Source organism: Phascolarctos cinereus, unplaced genomic scaffold (genome assembly GCF_003287225.1).
Source record: "Phascolarctos cinereus isolate Bilbo 61053 unplaced genomic scaffold, phaCin_HiC Scaffold_726;HRSCAF=1367, whole genome shotgun sequence".
NCBI classification, from domain to species: Eukaryota; Metazoa; Chordata; class Mammalia; order Diprotodontia; family Phascolarctidae; genus Phascolarctos; species Phascolarctos cinereus.
This window is the reverse complement of record NW_027556098.1, coordinates 28636771-28644081: the sequence shown is the minus strand read 5'-3', so window position 1 is coordinate 28644081 and position 7311 is coordinate 28636771. Positions and strand designations below refer to the sequence as shown.

The following is a 7311-nucleotide window of genomic DNA, read 5'->3' as shown; positions in this document are numbered from 1 at the left end:
ATTGGATCAAAGGCTAGGGTAAGCACACTTTAATAGCTTTTGGGGTACAGTTCTAAAATGCTTTCCAGAATGGACGAACCAGTTCACAAGCCCTACCAACAGTGCATTAATGTACCTGTTTTTCCATAGATCCTTTACTCGTTTTCATTCTTATTTTTTTGAACTTTGACAATGTGATGGATGTGAGGTGGTACCTGAGAGTTTTTAAAACTTATGCTGTATTACTTTAATTTGTATTAGTGAACTGATCTTTAGAATTGTTATTTGTATTAGTGTATTATAATTTGTATTAGTGAATTGAATTTTAGAATATTTTAAAGGGCTTTAAATTCTCCTATCTCATCGTTTGATATAAGAATTTAACTTTTAAATATTAGTACAGGCTCAGGTCGATTTAACATTAAAGCTTGTGTTTCAAATACATTTAAATATCATACTTCATATATCTTTAGGTCACAAAATACAATAACTTCCTCTCTTTAGGTAAAGTTTAACTCAAAGGACACATTCAAATCATTGTTTCAGCAAAATGGGGGGGGGAATGGGGATTGAAGGTATTATCTTGCTTCTTGAACATAGTAAAATAACTGGAGGTTATTGCTTTTAAAAAAAATAAGTCTGGTAACACAATTTAAAAAACACTGATGTTCTATACTGAACCAAAAAAAAAAAGTTCTTCCCAGAGGAAAAGCAACAAATAAATAAATGTGTATCACCTGTGAGGTAAACAGAGCTACTAGTCTCTACCTCTGTGATAGTAACAGGTCAGAAAAAGAATGTCAGATTAAGTACAGTTTCAACCCCTTTTTTTCATTATCCAATTTAACAATCTATGATAAAAGCATCATTAAATCCAATAGATATAAAAACCTTTAAATATTGTACATATTTTGTGAAACTGATTCCAGCACTTAGTACAGTGCCTAGCTTAGTAGGCACTTAGGAAATATTTATTGGTTCTGATGGGGGTGGGGCCCAAGCCAAGATCTTAGCCCCTTGCCCCAAAGGGAATCTGGCTCCCACTTGTCTACAGACAATTCCCATTGTCTATTCAATCTCTCAGACCTTCCAATTGGAATTCTCACCTGGACCCTTTTTCCCAGCCCCCCTTCTCTGGCCACCCAAAATTACTTCAGTGTATAAAAATTCCACCTTGGCCCCCATTCTGACTGAGAATCTCAAGCTCAAAAGGTTGAGACTTTCTCATGCCCACCCGTCCTCACGGGTGTCACCTGGCCAATGCGATTTATCACTAATAAACTTTTCCTCTGGCTGAAGAAGATTTGAGTAGAATTCATTCAGCAGAGCCCGGTACCACGACCTTGGGGTGTTCCCCAGCAGCACTGCAAAAGTCCTAGACCTCTTCAGTTCCAACTATTCTAATTTTCTTAGGGTTATTTTCTCTTCATGGTTGAAGTCTCATCTATGCAATAATTCTTGCTTCCTTTTATTTTTCAAGGCAATAATATCACAGAAGAGGAAAGGAAAACAGAACTCCCTCCTCCATTCTTTGTTTAATACTCATTTTCACCTTGATGGACTAAGTTTAGGATGAAAAAGGATATTAAAATTTGCTCTAGATAATATTGAAAACATTTCATTCCTTGTTGAGGGCTGATCTTAAGAGTCTGATAAGGGTTTAAGATCCAAGGCAGAGTTTGACTTCTGCCCAGGCTTTTACCCGAAAGGGCTCAATGATTAAGTGGTACGGCTCTCCAATTCCTTCCTGATTAGGAGGTCCCTGAGACATTCCTGCTCACTCTTTGAACCTTAGATTTACACATTCACTCCTCTATGCAGGTGGTGCCAAGGCGCCTGGGAAAACCTTGGAAAATACAACCCAATCTAAGAACCCTGATAACGAGGAAATTCATGTTGTCACCTCCTCAGCAGATGTTCTGGGGAGTATCTCACGGGGAGGACTCTTTGAAGTTAGGTTAGATTTTCTCTATATATCCTGTACCCTCAGATGAATAAACTGAGTCAGTAATGCTGCTCCTCCTGGCCCATGTCACAAGTTATTTCATGCCTCTCCATTTGGTGTACAATCTGGCTGTGGGCAACAATTCCTAAAATTAACTGCAACTAAACTAATTTCTTTACATGGTGATATAAAAATTGTCCAAGGATTTGATAGGTATTGCTGCCAATCATACTTACGAACATGCAGAAACAGAAACAAACAAAACCTCAACCCAGTTTACTGTGCTCAGAGTATAAACTCCTGTTATACAGAAACCAGTGGGCCCTGAGCACCTGTTTCAGCAACCTTATATAGATTTTAGATACATAGGTAGGACCAGCACAATTAAATTTTACAGAAGGTAAAGAAAGGGAAGGTAAAGATTTACAATCAAAGAACGATGGCAGAAGGGGAATATCTTTATCAGATTAAATAATAAATTAGCCTCTAAACCCCTGTGATACAGCTGGAATTTGCAGACAAATCATTAATACTAGTCATAGCAACTCATGTGACATGCTTTTCTTGAGTAAACAGAGGTAATAAAACCTAGCCAGAAGATCTCATATCATTAACCAGTTTATCATGGGAGGTGCAGCCTGATGTCTCAGATTGATTTTGCAGATCCTAGCTAATTATAAGACTGCTTGTCTCAAGCAGATGGCAGTAATAAAGCTAGGACAGAAAAAAAATCTCTCATGACCACATAAAACGTATAAGAAGCTCAAGGCTATAATATTGTGAAGCAGAGGTTTTTCTCCCTACTCCAGGTGGGAAGGCTCAGGTGAGAACAAAACCCCAGGACACATGAGGAAGGAGAGGAATACACCAAACAATACACTCATTCCTTCAAAAGAGTCTGCAACATCTGCCAACAGCTCTCTAGCTTAGGGGACAGATACATAAAGTTGAGGAAGCAGATAAAGCCTTTCCACAACAGTTAATAGAAGCAATAAAACAGATTCTCTTGTTACTTCCTAAACTCTTGCTGCCATAAAAAAAGACCAAAGTCAATTGGACTTGGAATAGAAACATAATAACAGCAGTCAAGGTTTTTATTGAGGCCCAAAACAGAAACAGTGCAAGCCCAAGTCTTGGTGAAAAGTCCATTGACTACCCCTAGAAAGATACAAAGATCAAATGATGCGTTTGCAAAAAGCCCTTAGCGCAGAGCCTGGCACATAGTAGGGATAATAATAAATGCTTACTTCCTTCTCTTCTTCCTCCATTTAAAAGTAATCTCTTATCTTAAATCTGATAGCAGGAAAGGGGAAGCAGGGAAAAGAAGCAGATTCTCATCTCTTAGAGTTCAGGACAATGAACTTGTGATGTAAGAAAACTTAAAATACATATTAGTAAAACATATATTCTATATAGTTATGAGCGCTGGCAGGGAGAATCCACTTGCTCTATATGATTGTGCAGAAGACATTTTTTACAGATTTGTATTAGTTGTACAAAAGTGGGTTTGGGGGTTCTTTTTGCCATAATTTCATGTATGGGAAATATCAACTTGGGCTAGTTTTACTGGAATGTTCAAATTTGGCCTCACTAATTGTATGACCCTAGGCAAGTCACTTAACCCTGTGTGGGACAAGTGAAAGTTTCTCATGTGAAATGCAAGCTATGCTCCAAAATGTAGTGAGCCTTCAGCATGAGCTGGGCCTAAGTTTCACTTTCATTTTTGGGGAAGGGGGTTGTGCACCAGCTGGTTCCCCCCCCACTTTGTAACCACCCCCTCTGTTGTTTTGTGCCTTAACTTTACCAAATAAGGCAATCCTCTAGCTCCTAAGCTAGTTTTGAGTAAAATGTATCTCTCGGGTTCTAAGTATAGACTGTGAGGTCTCTTGCCTCAGCCAATGAGGATAAAGAGATTGAGACAAACAGGTGAGGAGGGGGGCTTTTTGGAGTGGTTTGTCTAAGACTATATATACTGCTTGCTGTTGTTTGTGCTGGGCCTCACTACTCCAGTCTGCCCTGGGTAGGAGATGACCAACTCTCTTGCGAGTCTTGCTAGAATAAAACCTTTTGTTCTCTACTTGGAGATACCTCTGAGTTTTTATTTGGGTGAGTGGTCTCAATCCCACTCAACCCTGTTTGCCTCAGTTTTCTCATCTGTAAAATAAGCTGCAGAAGGAAATGGAAACTATTCCAGTAGTTTTACGAAGAAAACCTAAAACGGAGTCATGAAGAGTCAGATGTTCAGGTTTAGGGGTGCTGGGACCCCAAAATCACATGTGGGTCCTGCCTGAAAGAATTTGACCCAAACCTTCTTTCAGCCAAAGACAAGGTTTATTAGGACATCCACAGACTCTTAAAGAGTCCGAACATTAGTGAGCTATTGGCTAGATTTTAAGAATCTGAGCACCTTAAAGGAGACAAGATGGACCCTATATACAAAAAGACTACGGGAGGGATCTAGGAGTGGCCAAGTAGTCCATGAGGTAATAGAATTCCTGGGAGCTGGCCAAGGGAGAATGGAGCCTAGGTAGGATCAAGGGTGGGAAACATCCTGGGGCCTTAGGGAGGTAAAACAATGGAGGGCTAAGCTAGGTGTAGGGTAACAGAAGTGGAAGTTTGGGAGTAGCCACAATGACAGGCCAGTTGACACGATTATATCCTTAGGCGAATGTCAGAGTTTTGGCCATGTGGGAAAGTCCAGAGTTTTTCCTTTTTGGGGTCGAGATCCCATCCTCATGACAGGACTGAACGACTGAACAAAAAAGGTACATGAGGAAGAGTAATTTGAAAGACCAGCAAGGTTGGAGCCGAACTGTGAGGGGTTTTAGAAAGCAGAGGAATTCGTGGTTTTTTTTTTTTCTGTAAAGACAACAGGTGCTGTTGAAGTACTTTGAGCAGGACAACGACATGGAGACTTAAGCTGAGAAGAGAGTATGGAACAGCTCGCCCTGGAGCTTTAAATGTTTCTTTTGACCTTGCTACTGGGTGCAGCTTATGTAGTCTGAGTTAGTGGTTTTATTCTTTTCGCGTTCCTTAGCTTTTTATTCCGCTTGAGGTACCACAATTGAAAGCTACCAAAACACCTCTCACATGCTTAGGGGAGACGGAGAGCTCAGAGGTCATGTGGCCAGCCATCTAACGGCCGTACAGTCCTTACGCCCCAGGCTCCGGGAGCCCGTCAAAGACAAGGCTAAAGCTGGGAAGACCCTTAAGGACTCTCCTTACCCCAGCCTGGCCACTCTATCCTATCCTCTTTGGCTTACTCCCGCTTGGTAGCTCGCTCGAGGCCTACAAAAAACCGCAAAGGGCAGCGAAAAGGAGTCCTCAAAAAACTCTGGGACAAATCATAAGAAAGAGGAAGTGGTCGTGACACGGACGCGCATGCGCGACATGCCACGTACTGCGTGTGGCGTGCGCGTCGTGTGCGCGCGCCGGAGGAGACGCCCGGCTGGGGCGTGCGTCACTCGGCCGGCGCCCGCCCGGAAGCTTTCCCGCTTTCCACTTGCCCGGGGCGGTGGCGGCCTCGGTGGTTTGTCCTTCCCTGAGGCTCTAGTTGGGATTGGCTCACCCTGATGGAGGAGGCAGTGCGCGCTGTCGCTGCCCCGGACCCCAGCAGCTCCGACTCCACGGTGAAGGAAGAGGGGGAGACCGCGACGGCCCCGGCGGCCCATATGGGGATGTGAGAAGTCGCAGGTGATTCGGGCGGGGGCCGGGGCTGGGTCCGGGGCTGGGTCCGGGGCTCGTGGCCTCTGCCCCTGCCGGCTTCTCTTGTTTCTGCTTTTGTTCAGTCTGAGCGGGGCTGGCTGCACTCGACCTGTGGCTTGTCCACTGGTTCAAGGGTGGATGCAGGGTCCTTCCTGCAGACTCTGGTGGGGAGAAAGAAACGTCTGTGCTTCATTATGGGAAAGAAAACGGTTTAATAACTTGTGTACGTATGTAGAGTATGTACCATATATACATATAGGGAAATAAAGTTTGACAGCTAACATGTACATATGCTTACATGCCCTACGTGTATATATATTATCAAACATTTTCCGAAATATCCGTTACTTATCAAACTAAATATATCTCATATGACATTTCACATTTATCTCACCTACAACCACATATACTATCTATACATATATGCATGTGAACAAAACTATAACGTTTGCAAAGTGATTTTCAAAATATGGGTTACATTATTTGATTCTCAACTTTGTGAGGTAGGTGTAGTTATTATCCCATCTTACAGGTGAAATCATCTTCCTTGGCCAGGCAGTGGGGATACAAGTAACAAAGAATGAAACCATTCATACACACTAGGTACTTATATTCTAATGGATGAGGCAGGTATAAATAAAAATGTATATAGAATAAACATAAAGCATACATACCATAGTTAAAATTAAGGTAATTTGAGAGTGTGGAGTGAGTAGTTGAGGGGATCAGGAAAGGCTTCTTGAAGAAGACAGTTGTCTGAGCTAGGTCTTAAGGTGAAGAGGAGGACTCTGAAATGGAAGTAAAGAGGAGGTGCTTTCTATCTAATTTTTGGGTTTTTTTAGGCATTTGGGGTTAAGTGACTTGCCCAGGGTCACACAGCTAGTAAGTGTCAAATGTTTGGTCTGAGGCCGGATTTAAACTCACGTCTTCCTGACTTCAGGGCCAGTGCTCTATCCACTGTGCCACCTAGCTGCCCCAAGGAAGAGCTTTCTAGGGGCACTGACACTAAGTGACTTTCTCAAGTCTTATTCAGGTCTTCCTGACTCCCAAGTCCAGCACTCTACCCCCTGTACCACTGTATTCAGAAGCATGCAGGGAGGACCTCCACCAGAGCTTCAGCAATTCATTTGAACTCCTCATCTGTTCAGGTTCAGAGCACTTTTCTAGATTTAAAAAGGCACAGCCCCTGCCTACATGTATGTTACAGTCTTGGAGCTGAGAGACAGAAAGTGTTTTGTTTTTTTCCATTTTTGTGGGGAAAGGGAATTGGATTTCATGAGGTTAAGTAACTCACCCAGGGTTACACAACCAGTCTTGTATACAGCCTTTCTGTGATATATAATGTTGTACGATAAGTGTATAATTTAGCAACCGTAGAATCCAGGGAAGTTTAATGGTAAGATGGCATGTGAGTGAGACATTAAAGTAGACCTTCAACTGGTAAAGGGAATAAAAGGCTTTCCAGGGAAAGAAACAAACCTGACAAAGCCTTTTTGGTGGAAGAACCATGCTTCTTGGGCAGAAGGAAGGAAGTATGTAAAGGTGGGGCAGGGAGCAGTTTGGGATTGAGAGATCATGGATGTGGAGCTGGACTGGACTTGAGTCTGTTGTGTTCAACCCCATCGTTTTGGGAATGTGGAAACTGAAATCTAGGGAAGCATCAAAACTCAAGGCTTCTGACT

General features: G+C 42.5%; 1 protein-coding gene across 1 annotated transcript in view; it reads left to right on the top strand.

Annotated features, from left to right (window-relative positions):
* The first annotated feature begins 5354 nt into the window (after nt 1–5354).
* NIPA2 (NIPA magnesium transporter 2) overlaps nt 5355–7311 on the top strand; it is a 34671-nt gene continuing 32714 nt past the window's right edge. The window contains exon 1 of the mRNA XM_020992894.2: nt 5355–5617. The gene's annotated coding sequence lies outside the window, so the exon portion shown is untranslated. The remainder of the gene's footprint in view (nt 5618–7311) is intronic.